The sequence below is a fragment of the Camellia sinensis genome, chromosome 10, assembly GCF_055761805.1.
Source record: "Camellia sinensis isolate YWXY chromosome 10, ASM5576180v1, whole genome shotgun sequence".
NCBI lineage: Eukaryota > Viridiplantae > Streptophyta > Magnoliopsida > Ericales > Theaceae > Camellia > Camellia sinensis.
The window spans coordinates 174,224,896-174,239,255 of NC_138970.1; the positions used below are offsets into that span (position 1 = coordinate 174,224,896).

A 14,360-nucleotide genomic window follows, 5' to 3' on the forward strand; every position below is an offset into this window, starting at 1 on the left:
GGAATTTAGGAAACCCTGACTCGGTGCCGAAGGCCACATGTCCGTCATCACCGGAGTTGTCTCGGCTCGGGAGCTTGGGTACGATCGGGGAAGGTCAGCTATGAGCACCCCCTTTCGCCCGGTCCGAAGACCGGCCTCTACTAACCGTGATATCCGTTTTTGAAAACTTTATGTGTTCTTAAACCAATTGTTAGCCTAGAATTACTATGTTATGCGCGCGGCAAACAAGTATAGACTAGATTGCCTAATTTGGAAATAAACATTGCATATCCGTTTGGTTTGAAAATGCTTTGGAATTTGCTACTCGCAAGTAGGCTAAAATACGGATTTCAACGAGTTTTTCCAACTCAAGCAATCCAACCTTCACCCACAGGCATTCAAGCAGTTATAACACATAAGCATCTAGCCACATGTTAAGCATGCTGTCATGGTAACATTCACACTCATGCGATATGCTAAAGCGGAAATACTTACATAGTACTCCGTGCCAAAACAAAGAACTTGTTAGCAAACATGCATGATCCAAGTCCATGTGAAGTGCCTAATGCATCGCATACAAAATGTTACTAGAATAGGCTCGGCTATCCTAAACATGTTATGTGAAAATGCACAATTAACACATATTCAATTCGGAATTGAAGTACTGATGCAATTAGCGTGATGTACCGAGCCTAATGCATGTAATACAAATGCATGGATGCACACATGCATAGCATAAGGTATGCTAAATTAAACGTGCCCTAATACTAACCATTAAAGCGGGTAAGTAAAAGGGAAGAAAGAAGTGAGGTTGGAAGACATACACACCACCCACACACACTTATTACAGATTTGCCCTCGCTCGGAGGGACCAAATAAATATTACAAATTAATTAACTACGCAAGCTAATTAAATATTACAAATTAATTAATTAACAAATTAACTAATTTAGGAAAACAGTAAAACGTCTCGAGAAGCGCGCCGCCATGCACAAGCTGCCTCTGTTTTCCTCCCTTTCCTCCTCTGGAGGTTGTCAAAACCTCAGGACTACATCCTTGGACAGAGGGGATCATCACCGGCTAGATGAAATTTCCACCGGCAGTGTTGTATGGCCATCGGCACAAAATTGAACCTGTCGGCAGAGAAAATGGTGCCGGTCGGCACATTACACTGCCGGTCGGCAGAGTATTCCTGCAGAACCTGCAACTCACAGCAACAGAGGGCAAAACAAGGCATGGCAGCATATTTCAAGGCATGTATGCACCAACCATGTCTCTTATCATTGTAATGACTCGAAGGGACATGTGCCTCGGTTCTCGGACCACCAATCACGCATTTCCATGCATGATGGCCCAAATAACCAAGTATGCAACTTTGGTTTCAAATGCAATGCAAACCAATCAAACAAATTAGGCCCAATTCCTATCACCAATTCAAGGAACAAGGCATGCATGCAAAATGCAATGCAACCTAGGCATACAAGCTAGGAATGCAACATGGCATGGCAATTAACTCATGCAAGCATACAAGCATGCATATGGCAATGCAAATGGGTGGCAAGATGGATTTATACATGAATTAGGCAGCTCTAAAATAGGCCTAAAACAGTGGCCAAAGTGCTAAAAAGTGAGGGCTAAATGGCATGCACACACATATGCACATAAGGACCAACACTTAAGCATAAATCAAACAACATTCAAGCACACTTGAAAGAAGGAAACATGGACAAATTAGCATGCAACATGAGCCCTAAAATCATGTTATAAAATGATGCCAAATCAAGTTATAAATCAAGTCAAGCATGCAACAAAAAGTCCAAGTGTTCAAGGCAAATCAATAAGGCATTGAACTACACTTATCATGACCAAACATGGCGTGCATTAAACAACTAAAAACAGATTTTTAGCATGTTAAAACAAGGCCAAAGGACTCCTTAGATGGCATCTAAGTGGCCCAAATACAAAGGCATACACCATGACCAAAACATGGAGCATTGCAACACATGCTTTCAAAGCATTAAAGAGGCATGCGAGGCAATCAAACAAGCATGGAAATGGGACTGAAATGGCATGTAGAATGATCCCAAATCACCAAAACAATGCAAAGATGGCATGCTACACATGCACATACTCAAGGCCAACAAGCCCAAATACAAAGGAGCTATATCAAGCATGCCAAAATCAACCCAAATGACTATGGACAGAGCTAAAACATGGCAAGATATGCACAAAATCTTCACAAATGCAAGCCTAAAACATGCTCCAACAAGGCTAACAACCTAGAACATGTTAAGGCACAAATAAGGCATTACATGGCAACTATGCTAAACATGCATGAAGCTCCAAAACCAACTTGAAATCATGTTATATTATAGATATATAAGCATGAAAAACAAACCAAACATGCTCAACACACACTCAAGCATAGGCTTCCTTAAGAGGCCAAAATATGCCCTTTTCAAGGACAACAAGGAGAGGGGGTGGCCCTCTCCTTCTTGGGACTTCAAAGCATCATCTTCACCACTGAAATCCCTCAAGATTTCAGTGGTGAAGAGACCTCAACACCAAAATCCCGGAGCTAGCACAAAATGGCTCAAAATGAGGCCTTTTGAGGCCTAAGGGTGGTCAACAACCCTCAAACAACAAAACACTCTTAATAAACAATAAAGAGGGCTTAAAAATAGAACTTTTTTATGTTATACAATAATCACAAAAACAGCTCTAAGACTAGTAGAAAATTGATGCAAAAAAGGGGGAAAAATGGACTAGTTTCTCACCCTTGATGCCTTCTTCAACAAAGATGCTCCAATGGCCTCCTTGAGCTTGAATCCAAGACCAAAACTTCAAAACACACTCTTTAGAACCTCAGCTCCAAGAGGAAGGTGAAACACTAGGTGTTTGTGTGCAATAGTGAGACACAAAACACCTAGTGTACAAAATGAGAGGAAAAGAGAGATAGGTGAGTGTATCTAACCCTAACCCTAGGAAAAACCAGAGCTCTCCTCTGTCTTCTCTCCTCAAAAATGTCTAAAGGCTCCTCTCTTTGCCTTAGAGAGAGCTTCTCCCTATATGCCTCTTGTAAAGCTTACAAGACAAGCTTTGCAAGAGGGAGATCCCTCCATACACGTGTATGGAGGGGAGCAAAAGCAATACAGCTGTCCAAAAATATCTGCAAAAGCAGATGAACAGCAATCGGCCGGCAAAAAATGCCATCTTGGCCAAACAAAGTGCCGACCGGCACAAAATAGTGCTGACCGGCAACAAATAGTGCCGGCCGGCAAACTATATTGCCGGTGGCAGCAAAAACCAGCCGGTGGCATCTAGCCACTGCCGGTGATGGGTGGGGATGGTCTACAAGCCCCACCTTGCCTCTCAAGGGCAAGATGCAAGTGTTTGGTGCAAAACCAGACACTAAGCGGTCGAGTTCGGAGATCCTGAGACAAGGCGCGCGAGCCGAGGCTTCCGGGAACTCCAAACGAACACAAACAAGGATAATCACCGAGTGTTCAAACAGTGACGTCCAAGTCTTGAGGACGGTCAAAAATGGGGTGTCTACAACCATATGCAGAAGTCCTGATCTATACGTGTACACTTCATCCCTAGGAGGCCACCAAACCCAATATCAATGACTGCCTACTTTTGTGCTTTGTCAAACCGGTTAACTAGCTCAACAATTGACTTCAATGATATGCGGAGTTGCCTTTTAGTCTGCACATTTTTTATGCTTAAATTAATAAAAAAATACAACCAACAATGTCAGCAAAGCTGGACCTAGCCAAAGGCATCTATGAAAACATGAAGTACGTAATTACCTTTTCAGATTTCAGTGCACATGGAACTACTTTGGCATGTTCCTCGGCGCTAGCCTTAGCCATGTCCTCAAACCACTTCTTCTCATCAGAGGGGAGTGTCTTCCACCTTTCCCCAAACTCTTTTCTACTCTTTAAGCACAAAAGTGACACACATACAAGACAAGTAACAACTATAAGTCTGAAACAACTATAACTACAACTTTTTCCAAATGCAATCCGTGTGCATTGTTGGTAATTAAATAAGATTGCAAATATAAATAACAATTGCAAGAAAAAATCATAGACAAAACGTAGATGGAATTTTAGAAAGACTCAAAATTTACAAAAACAGTAGGAAGTTGACATTATTACATGCTACAATCCAACAAACATGAAAGAATCAAAAGCCCAGTACGACCATTCAATACAACGTGTGGATAGCAACCCAATCATGTGTTTCCATCATAGCGTATTATAGAGAATACAAATTTCTACACTCACCATTTTTGGTCAAGTGTTGTCTGCCCCTTGCATTTCTTTCAATTGTTGCTAGCTGCATGCAAGCACCATCAAGCTTATCATCACTAAATCTTAAATATGAATATATATATATATATATATAAATATATGTAAGTATTTATGTCAATCTGGCCCCGAAATCTGTGTAAAACACCCTTCGTACATCCGAGACTAAATTGACACCATTTAAACATTTTTACACATGTGGAACCAAACCAATTTCAAACATTACAAACTGAACTTCGACAAGGCGCATACTTGGACTATAAAAAATGTAATTCTGGATTGTGAAAATGAACAAGTAGTACCCATAACAAATGAATGGTGCAACTGGCCGCTTTCGAGAAGAGCCATCGATAGTGTCAGACATTTGGATATGTTGTTCGCCAATTGTCTTCAATCTTTTCCTTCCCCTTTAAAAAAGAGAAAATCATACAAATTAGATTGAAGGAAAAATTATAGGGGTGGTGTACACATTTTCTCCGTTGTCTCATTTGATTCGATGCACTTTAAACTCCCTTAATTCTAACACTTCATTTTAAATTTCGTGGACAATTTTGGTCAAATTGCTAATGTCGTTTGTGATTTTCACAACAAATATTGTAATGTCAATTGATCGAGATTAACTAAGTTCAGCAAAGTTATAAGTTCACTAAAAAAAAATGACACATGCCACATATATGCATATTTTTTGATAAAAAATGGTAAAGAGTTGTAATCAAATGGATGTAATTGAAAGAAAAGTTTACAATTGACGATGCAAAGCGAGGCCATTCAAAATTTGTGCAAAATAAATGACACAAACACAAAAGTATGGGGGCTACTGTAACAATTTATCCTTAAAAAAATTCAGGGTATTCCTTGGTGATGGATTTCATTTGTTAACAAACATATGTACAAAATCAACCGGTAGCAAGTCTTCAAGGAGAAAACTAACATTGTTGGTGCAATGTGATCAATATCCGTCAAATGCAATGATGACAATTCTTGCAAAGTATTCCAATCAATATTTACAAGAACACAAAGAAACGGCTTCAACATGTTGTTGTTAACCTGAAAATTTTGCCAAAACACAGACAATAAAACGCATAATGTCCCAACACATATATAGATTCTGAAACGGTCAAAAGAAAGGACATACATCAAAATTTTGCATTTAGTTCAAACACCTTACAATTGAAATAATTATTTGTGCAAGCAATAAATGCATAGTTTCCCAAAAATTGAAGAGGAACCTTTTATGAAAACTTACATCTTCTGTGAAACCTTACCCCTTATTGTCAAAACTTATCCGTCCTTGTCAAATTACTTACACCTTCAACTAGCAACACCACCATTTCCAACGGCTTTAAAAGGGTTAATGTTCATGTCAGATATTTTCTTCACTTTCTCAATTTTCTTTGTAACTTTTTTTATTTGTTTGACTAAGATGCTCCATTTTCTTTTTGATTTAGGGCACAAGGACTACACGCACATACTTTTATGAAGGCTGAACTACAAAAGACAAAGAAGCAACTGAAATATTTCATGACGGGGTTAAACTATCTAGACAGGATTCTACTATCACTGAAATTGGTGCTCATCCCAGGCAAAAAAAGCAGATGAAACCCCATTAAGTTGAGGGCTTTAATTTCCTACTGAATAACTTGGTTGTAGAGAATCCAAGTGGCTGCATCCTAGCCCACACTCTAGGCTCTGGAAAAACTTTCATGATAATTACTTTTATGCAGAGTTTTCTGGCCAAGTATCCCCATGCTAGACCACTGGTGGTGTTGCAAAGAGGCATTCTAGCTACATGAAAGAAAGAGTTCTTTACATGGCAAGTTGAGGACAATCCGCTATATGACTTCCACTCTGTAAAAGCGGATAATCAAGCACAGGACCTTCAGGTGCTCAAAGAGTGGGTAGATCAGAGAAGAATACTTCTCCTGGCATGCAAGCAAATTTCTTCAATTGTATGTGACAATGAAACAAACAAGACTGCCGATGCCTGCCAACAAATACTGCTAATTTACCCATCCATTCTCATTCTGGATGAAGGTCATACTCCCAGAAATGAAAATACAGATGTCCTGAACTCGCTCAAGAAAGTCCAAACAGCCCGCAACTCCGGAATAACAGTTACCTTTCTCTTGAAATGTAATTGTTATTCAACAGAAAGACGATAATTTCAAGAGAAAGGTAGCTGTCATTCAAGAGTTGCGTGCAATGACAGGCAAGGTTCTCCATTTTTACAAATGAGATTTTCTTCATGAGTTGCCTGGGCCTGTTGACTTTACTGTATTTCTTCACCTCAGCCCTACACATAACTGTGAAGTTGAAGAATTGAAGAACTTAGTTAAGAAGTTCAAAATCAGCTGGGATGGGAGAACACTTTATATGTACGCACAGTTGAGATCTCTCCTAAAGAGTTCACCTACAGACACGTCAACCAAGGAAAGAGAGGGGCATGGCAATGCCTGAATGAACCACATCTTAGAGAAGTTGGTTATTAGAGAAGGACTGAAGGCAAAGTTCTTCGTTAATCTGTTAGGCTGGAGCGAATCAGGTGGTGAGAAGGTATTGGTTTTCAGCCATTATCTCCAGCCACTTAAGTTCTTGGAAAGGCTAGCCATGAAAGTAAAGGGTTTGACTCTAGGAAAAGAATTATTTGTAATCACCGGTGATTCCAGTTCTAAGATAAGAGATTCGTCCATCGATTGTTTTAACACTCCAAAGTTGGTCGACTCCTCTTTGGATTAGTAAAAGCGTGTGGGGAAAATTTGAAAATCATAATCATTTCAACTCTTTCAATTGGGTTTCCTATGTTTTAAGTTCAATACCGTCAACTATGCATGAACTTCAGCACTAAAAGAAACAATTGTTTCTAAACATAAGTTCCAACAACATAAAGTCACTGAGTACTACAAAATTGAAAACAGAATTCAACCGAGTGTGCTAGCCATTGCTGAATCAAGATTACTCATTGTTTGTTTTTTGTGGTTTTTTTTTTTTTTTTTTTGAGTACTCTAAAAAAAGAATTGTTTTTCTCGTACCAAGATTACACAAATATTTTTTTTTTTTTTTTTTGTTATATATAACCTAACAACAGTTGGCCATGTAAATGCAGGACACAGTGATGCTTGTTGCTGACTACTATGAAACTTATGTTCAAGTTGCAGCACTGGTAGCAGAGGGAAGAGTTCCTATTCGAAAGGGAGAAAATACGTACAAAACAGTTCCTATTGGGTCGATTTGGGGTAGCAGAGGGAAGAATTCCTATTCGAATAGGAGAAAATACAAAAATGAAGTAGAGAACAGTTCCTATTGGGCCGATTTGGGGTTGGGTGTGAAGGTATATGTGAATGAAAGAAGACAAATAGGGAGACAGAGAGACACAAAGACAGAAAAAAAAAAGAGCGCGAAATAGAAGACATACCTACCGAAGGAGACAAAGCGATGGTGGTGCTAAACCTCACGGTGGTGCCCGTTTAACTCTTGCAGTTGTGCTCTAGTGACAAATTTTTTCTTAAAAAATGAATTAATGAATGCACTTGTGAATCAATGTTTGTGAATGATTTTTGTTCGCAAAACATAAATAAATCAGCTTGTTCTTTCAATATGATTTTTGCCCTTAAATATTTTTCTCTGTAAAGCCCTAGAGCTACGGGGAAATAAAGGAAGGGAGAGATAGAGTGAGAGATAGACAAACAAATAGAGAAAGAGGCTTCAAGATGGACAAACAGAGATGGACCAAGGGAACTTACACCTATTGTGAACACTTATGCCTTTTTTGAAAAAATTATACCTTTTGTGACACCTTACACCATTTTGTGAAATTACTTACACCTTTTGTAAAAAGTTACACCCTTTATAAAATAATCTTTTTCATGAAATTTACACTTTTTGTTAGAACTTACACCTTTTGTGAAAACAAGACTTACACATTTTGTGAAGTCACTTACACCTTTTCTGAAAAAACATACACCTTTTTCTGAAAAGTTACACATTTTGTGAAATAATTTCTTTTATCAAATTTACACATTTTCTCAAAAGTTACTCCTTTTGTGAAATAATTTTTTTCATAAAATTTACACCTTTTGTTGAAACTTACACCTTTTTTGAAAACAAGACTTACATGTTTTGTGAAATTAGTTACACCTTTTCTGAAAAATTACACCTTTTGTGAAACAATTTCTTTTATAAAATTTACACATTTTCTGAAAACTTACACCTTTTCTGAAAACTTACACCTTTTCGTGGAAATACGTACACCTTTTCTCAAAAGTTACTCCTTTTGTGAAATAATTTTTTTTTCATAAAATTTACACCTTTTGTGAAAACATGACTTACACGTTTTGTGAAGTCACTTACACCTTTTCTGAAAAGTTACACCTTTTGTGAAATAATTTCTTTCATAAAATTTACACCTTTTCTTAAAACTTAAACATTTTTGTGGAAATACTTACACTTTTTCTCAAAAGTTACTTTTTTTGTGAAATAATTTTTTTTCACAAAATTTACACCGTTTGTTGGAACTTACACCTTTTGTGAAAACAAGACTTACACGTTTTGTGAAGTCACTTACATCTTTTGTGAAAAACCTACACCTTTTTCTAAAAAGTTACACCTTTTGTGAAATAATTTCTTTCATAAAACTTATACCTTTTCGTGAAAATACTTACACATTTTCTCAAAAGTTACTTCTTTTGTGAAATATTTTTTTCATAAAATTTACATCTTTTGTTGGAACTTATACCTTTTGTGAAAACAAGACTTACACGTTTTGTGAAGTCACTTACACCTTTTTTGAAAAAACATACACCTTTTGTGAAATAATTTCTTTCACAAAATTTACACATTTTGTTAAAACTTACACCTTTGCTTAAAACTTACACCTTTTCGTGCAAATACTTACACCTTTTCTCAAAAGTTATTCCTTTTGTGAAATAATTTTTTCCATAAAATTTACACTTTTTGTTGGAACTTACACCTTTTGTAAAAACAAAACTTACACGTTTTGTGAAGTCACTTACACCTTTTGTGAAAAAACATACACATTTCTTGAAAAGTTATACATTTTGTGAAATAATTTCTTTTATAAAATTTGCACTTTTTGTTAAAACTTACACCTTTTCTTAAAACCTACACCTTTTCGTGAAAATACTTACACATTTTCTCAAAAGTGACTCCTTTTGTGAAATACTATTTTCTATAAAATTTACACCTTTTGTTGGAACTTACACCTTTTGTGAAAATAAAACTTACACCTTTTTTGAAGTTACTTACACCTTTTGTGAAAAAACATACACCATTTCTGAAAAGTTACACTTTTTTTGAAATAATTTCTTTTATAAAATTTACACATTTTGTTAAAACTTACACATTTTCTGAAACTTACAACAAAAGGTGTAAGTTCCAAGAAAATGTGTAAATTTTATGGGAAAAAAATTTCACAAAAGGTGTAACTTTTAACAAAAGGTGTAAGTATTTTCACGAAAATGTATAAGTTTTCAGAAAAAGTGTAAGTTTTAAAAAAATGTGTAAATTTATGAAACAAAATTTTTCAGAAAATGTGTAACTTATTTCACAAAATATGTAAGTTATTTGACAAAAGATGTAAGTTTCGTTTTCACAAAGGTGTAAGTTCCAATAAAATGTGTAAATTTTATGAAAAAAATTATTTCACAAAAGGAATAACTTTTCAGAAAAGGTGTAAGTATTTCCACGAAAATGTGTAAATTTTCAGAAAATGTATAAGTTTTAGCAAAAGGTGTAAATTTTATGAAAGAAATTATTTCACAAAAGGTGTAACTTTTCAGAAATAGTGTAAGTTTTTTCACAACAGATATAAATAACTTCACAAAGGGTATAAGTTTCATTTTCACAAAATGTGTAAGTTCTAACAAAAAGTGTAAATTTTAGAAAAATATATATATATTTTAAAAAATGTATAACTTTTGACAAAAGGTGTAAGTAATTTTACTAAAAGGTGTAAGTTTTAACAAAAGGTGCAAATTTTATGAAAGAAAAATTTTCACATAAGGTGTAACTTTTCAGAAAAGATATAACTTGTTTCACAAAAGATGTAAATTATTTTACAAAAGATGGAAGTTTCGTTTTCAGAAAAAGTGTAAGTTCTAATAAAAGGTTTAAATTTTGTGAAAAAAAATTATTTCACAAAAGGAATAACTTTTCAAAAAATGTGTAAGTATTTCCACGAAAATGTGTAAGTTTTCAGAAAGGTGTAAGTTTTACCAAAAAGTGTAAATTTTATGAAAGAAATTATTTCACAAAAGGTGTAACTTTTCAAAAATGGTTTAAGTATTTTCACGAAAGGTGTAAGCTTTTAGAAAATGTGTAAGTTTTAACAAAATGTGTAAATTTTATGAAAGAAATTATTTCACAAAAGGTGTAACTTTTCAAAAATGGTGTAAGTTTTTCACAAAAGATGTAAGTAACTTCACAAAAGGTGTAAGTTCTAACAAAAGGTGTAAATTTTAGAAAATTTATATATATATATATATTTCACAAAAGGTGTAACTATTTTCACGAAAAGGTGTAAGTTTTCAGAAAATGTGTAAGTTTTAACAAAATGTTTAAATTTTATGAAAGAAATTTTTTTACAAAAGGTATAATTTTTCAAAAAATGTGTAACTTGTTTCACAAAAAATGTAAATTATTTCACAAAAGGTGTAAGCTTCGTTTTCACAAAAGGTATAAGTTTCAATAAAAGGTGTAAATTTTATGAAAAAAATTATTTCACAAAAGGAGTAATTTTTTAGAAAATGTGTAAGTATTTCCACAAACAGGTGTAAGTTTTCAGAAAATGTGTAAATATTAGCAAAAGGTGTAAATTTTATGAAAGATATTATTTCACAAAAGGTGTAACTTTTTAGAAATAATGTAAGTTTTTTCACAAAAGATGCAAGTGACTTCACAAAAGATGTAAGTTTCGTTTTCACAAATGCTGACAAGGGGTAACCTCTGCATGTAGAAGCCACGGATGCCACTTGTTTTCCTGATCATATTCACAACTTTCCCTATTCTCCAATGAGGTGACAGACTAGGTTAGTTCAGTATCCAGAATTGAGGTGCACATATGCTATCTCAATCTATGGGGCTGCCATACAGATTTCAAGCGGAGAATACACCCCTGGGTATTTAAACCAGACTTTAGTCTCAAAAATTTTAAACCTTTGTGTTCTAGGCATCGCCATTCGAACTCTAGTTTCCACCATCGCAGTTGGTCTCCTAAGAACTCATTGCAAGCATAGCCAAGATGCCTCTGGCAGATAATAATACTCAGGGCTTCTAGGCATCGCCATTCGAACTCTAGTTTCCACCGTCGCAGTTGGTCTCCTAGGAACTCATTGTAAACATAGCCAAGATGCCTCTGGCAATGAATGGTACTCAAGGCTTCTAGGCATCGCCATTCAAACTGTAGTTTCCACTGTCGTAATTGGTCTCCTAGGAACTCATTGCAAACACAGCCAAGATGCCTCTAGCAGGCAATGGTACTCAAGGAGAGGACTTCTAATCGCCATTCTGGCTTGAAGCAGGTTTGAGCTTAAGCTTGAGCTTGAGGTAGAGGTACACTCATACTTCAGAGCATTGAAAAGGCCTGAGGAGGTACATTTGGAATGCAATCTCGAAATTTTCTAAAGTTGAAATACACTAAGATGCTCCAAATTTTTCCTCTTTTCTTTTACTTTGCAGTCTGGAACCTATATAGCTTCAGATAGGTCCTTGTTCTATTGTTCTCACAATGACCTGGGTAGAACCCTGCGGTTTATGAAAGAAAGAATCTTGTTTTGTACAAATGTGGAGAATGGCACAGCACTCTGAACACAAAATGATTTATTTTTTGAAATTGAAATTGAGAAATGAGTTCTTAATCGAGTATTGAGCCTACGAATGAATATAGTCAAACGATTCAACAGAGGAAAACAAAGCAAAACAACTTAAACACAAATCTTTACACTCACAACAACTCAAAACAATAATCGAGACAAACAAAAACAACAAACACAACACTTGGATGTGATACAATGGCGAGAGACCTCTCAGTTCACGGGGAGCCCACAGCTTCTCCGGATATTGTTTCCCACTCTTTCTTATTTGAGATTCTCATATTACTCTGGCACTCAATCTCTTTTTATCTGAAAAGCCCTTTTCCCACTTTTTATCTCAGCGCACATCTCTCTATTCTTTAATCTCTCTTATTTTTATCCCTCTCATGGGTAGTTGATGGATAAACAGGAAGTTGTGGGCTCTTGCCCCTAGTATTCTACTAGATTCTCCTTATTTCTCTCACAACTAGTAAGCTCTTCCACAGAGGGGTTATGGTGCAACCAGATGCGTAGCAAATCTACAACTGACATCGGTTGACGATGCCTTTGGCTTAACTTGATTGAGATGAACTACAATATGTCTCACCGGCCAGGTATACAATTGATTGGTCTCATACATTGCGTTTTCTACGTCCCCATTCTGGGTCAGACACCAATTTGGGTGTTATCAAACCTGTCTAGATAAGGGGGTCGAATACCCTGCTCCATTTCCAGTTCGTGCTTCGCACTTGGCTTGATACCTCACTGTTCGGAGGATGAGAAAACGCTTGACCCCCTCCTGCTAACTTCAACTATGCCCTTTCGGGCAAGTACATTGATGATGGAGAAAAGACAGAAACCCTGACTCGATTGTGCCCCTAGTTCATTATTTTGACCATTTTTTGTTTTTTGGCTTTCTGTTAAAACAATTTTGACCAACATGAGAGTTTGATTAACATGCTTATTCGACTTTCTGCTTTGAAATCATGTAAGTCAAGTCACGAGCACTGAAAATTTTCCTTTTCGGGTCCAAGATATGGTCCAGTTTTGGAAAAATGGAATAATTTTTGAGAGAATTAGTCAACCTCATTAAAAATCCTCAAAAACTATTTTTGCTAATGGCCACCGCTCAACCGACGTGGAATAACTCATGAGATGCACCACCTCAGATCTGCACTTGATTTGTCTTGCAGTTGGATCTTCTAACAGAGTAGGACAATCAATTTTGAATGAAGATGAGCACGAAGATGAGCCAATTTGCACATGGATAAAATAGCCGAGTTTGAACAAAGGCAAGCCAATCAACAAGGATGAGACAAGCAGGTTGAAAATGGTTGGGGCCGAACTTCAGGATGAAGTTGCCTACATATCCCAAATATGGGAATCAGGCCATACATAGTTCCGGGTTGAGGTTCACTCAGGTGTTGACACTCTCCTTTTGCGCTCTAACTTTTGCCAAGGCTGCCCTTTCAAGTTTTCAACCTTGTGAGCTATTTTTCTCTTTTCATTTTTCTTCATTTTCTTTTCTTTTCTTCTTTTTTTTTCTTTTTTCTTTTTTTTTTCATTTTTGTTCTTTTCTTTTCTTTCTTTTTTTCTTGCTCTAACTTTTGCCTAGGTCACCCTTCCGGGTTTTCGCCCAACGAGCTTATCAAGGTTAGAAAAGTTTAACTTGTCCATGTTGATCGATTTTGAGATCTCGAAGCCATCTGAATCCAAGAGAATAGCTACTGTTCACCGATGATATAGGAGCCTATCCAATCGGGTCTGAATTTAGTAAAACTTTTCTTTTCTCCATTTTGGGATTTGGCTTTCTTTCCAATCTTGGTTTGCGAAATGACCCATCTTTTGAATCTTTGAGCACATCTGACATTTTTGCCCCTAGTTCAAGGGCTACTTCTGATCTAACTTTGCAAGCTTCTTTTGATGACATCTGACCTTCTTTCCCCTAGTTCAAGGGTTGTTTCTGATCCGGACATACAAGCCTTATATTGTGATTGATCATTTGAACATTCTGAGTCAAGGTTCAAGGTTTAAAAGCAAAGGGGTCGAGTCTTGAGGCTGAGAGAGATCCTATGCTACATAATCTCAAGATCAATTCCACGCATGTCTTCGTAGGACCACGTAAAACATTTTTTGAAATCTTTTAATAAAGCGACTAGTCGCTTAGGCTCCTCTGAAGACAATGTGAAACCAATCTGGATCAAGCCATGACCCTTCTTAGTACTCACGTTAACAAACATGATCTCATTCATTAAGGGCT

General features: G+C 36.4%; 1 pseudogene; it reads left to right on the forward strand.

Annotated features, from left to right (window-relative positions):
* Nucleotides 1–5,493: 5,493 nt before the first annotated feature.
* On the forward strand, nt 5,494–7,102 carry LOC114295757 (protein CHROMATIN REMODELING 35 pseudogene; annotated as a pseudogene).
* The last annotated feature ends 7,258 nt before the right edge of the window (nt 7,103–14,360 follow it).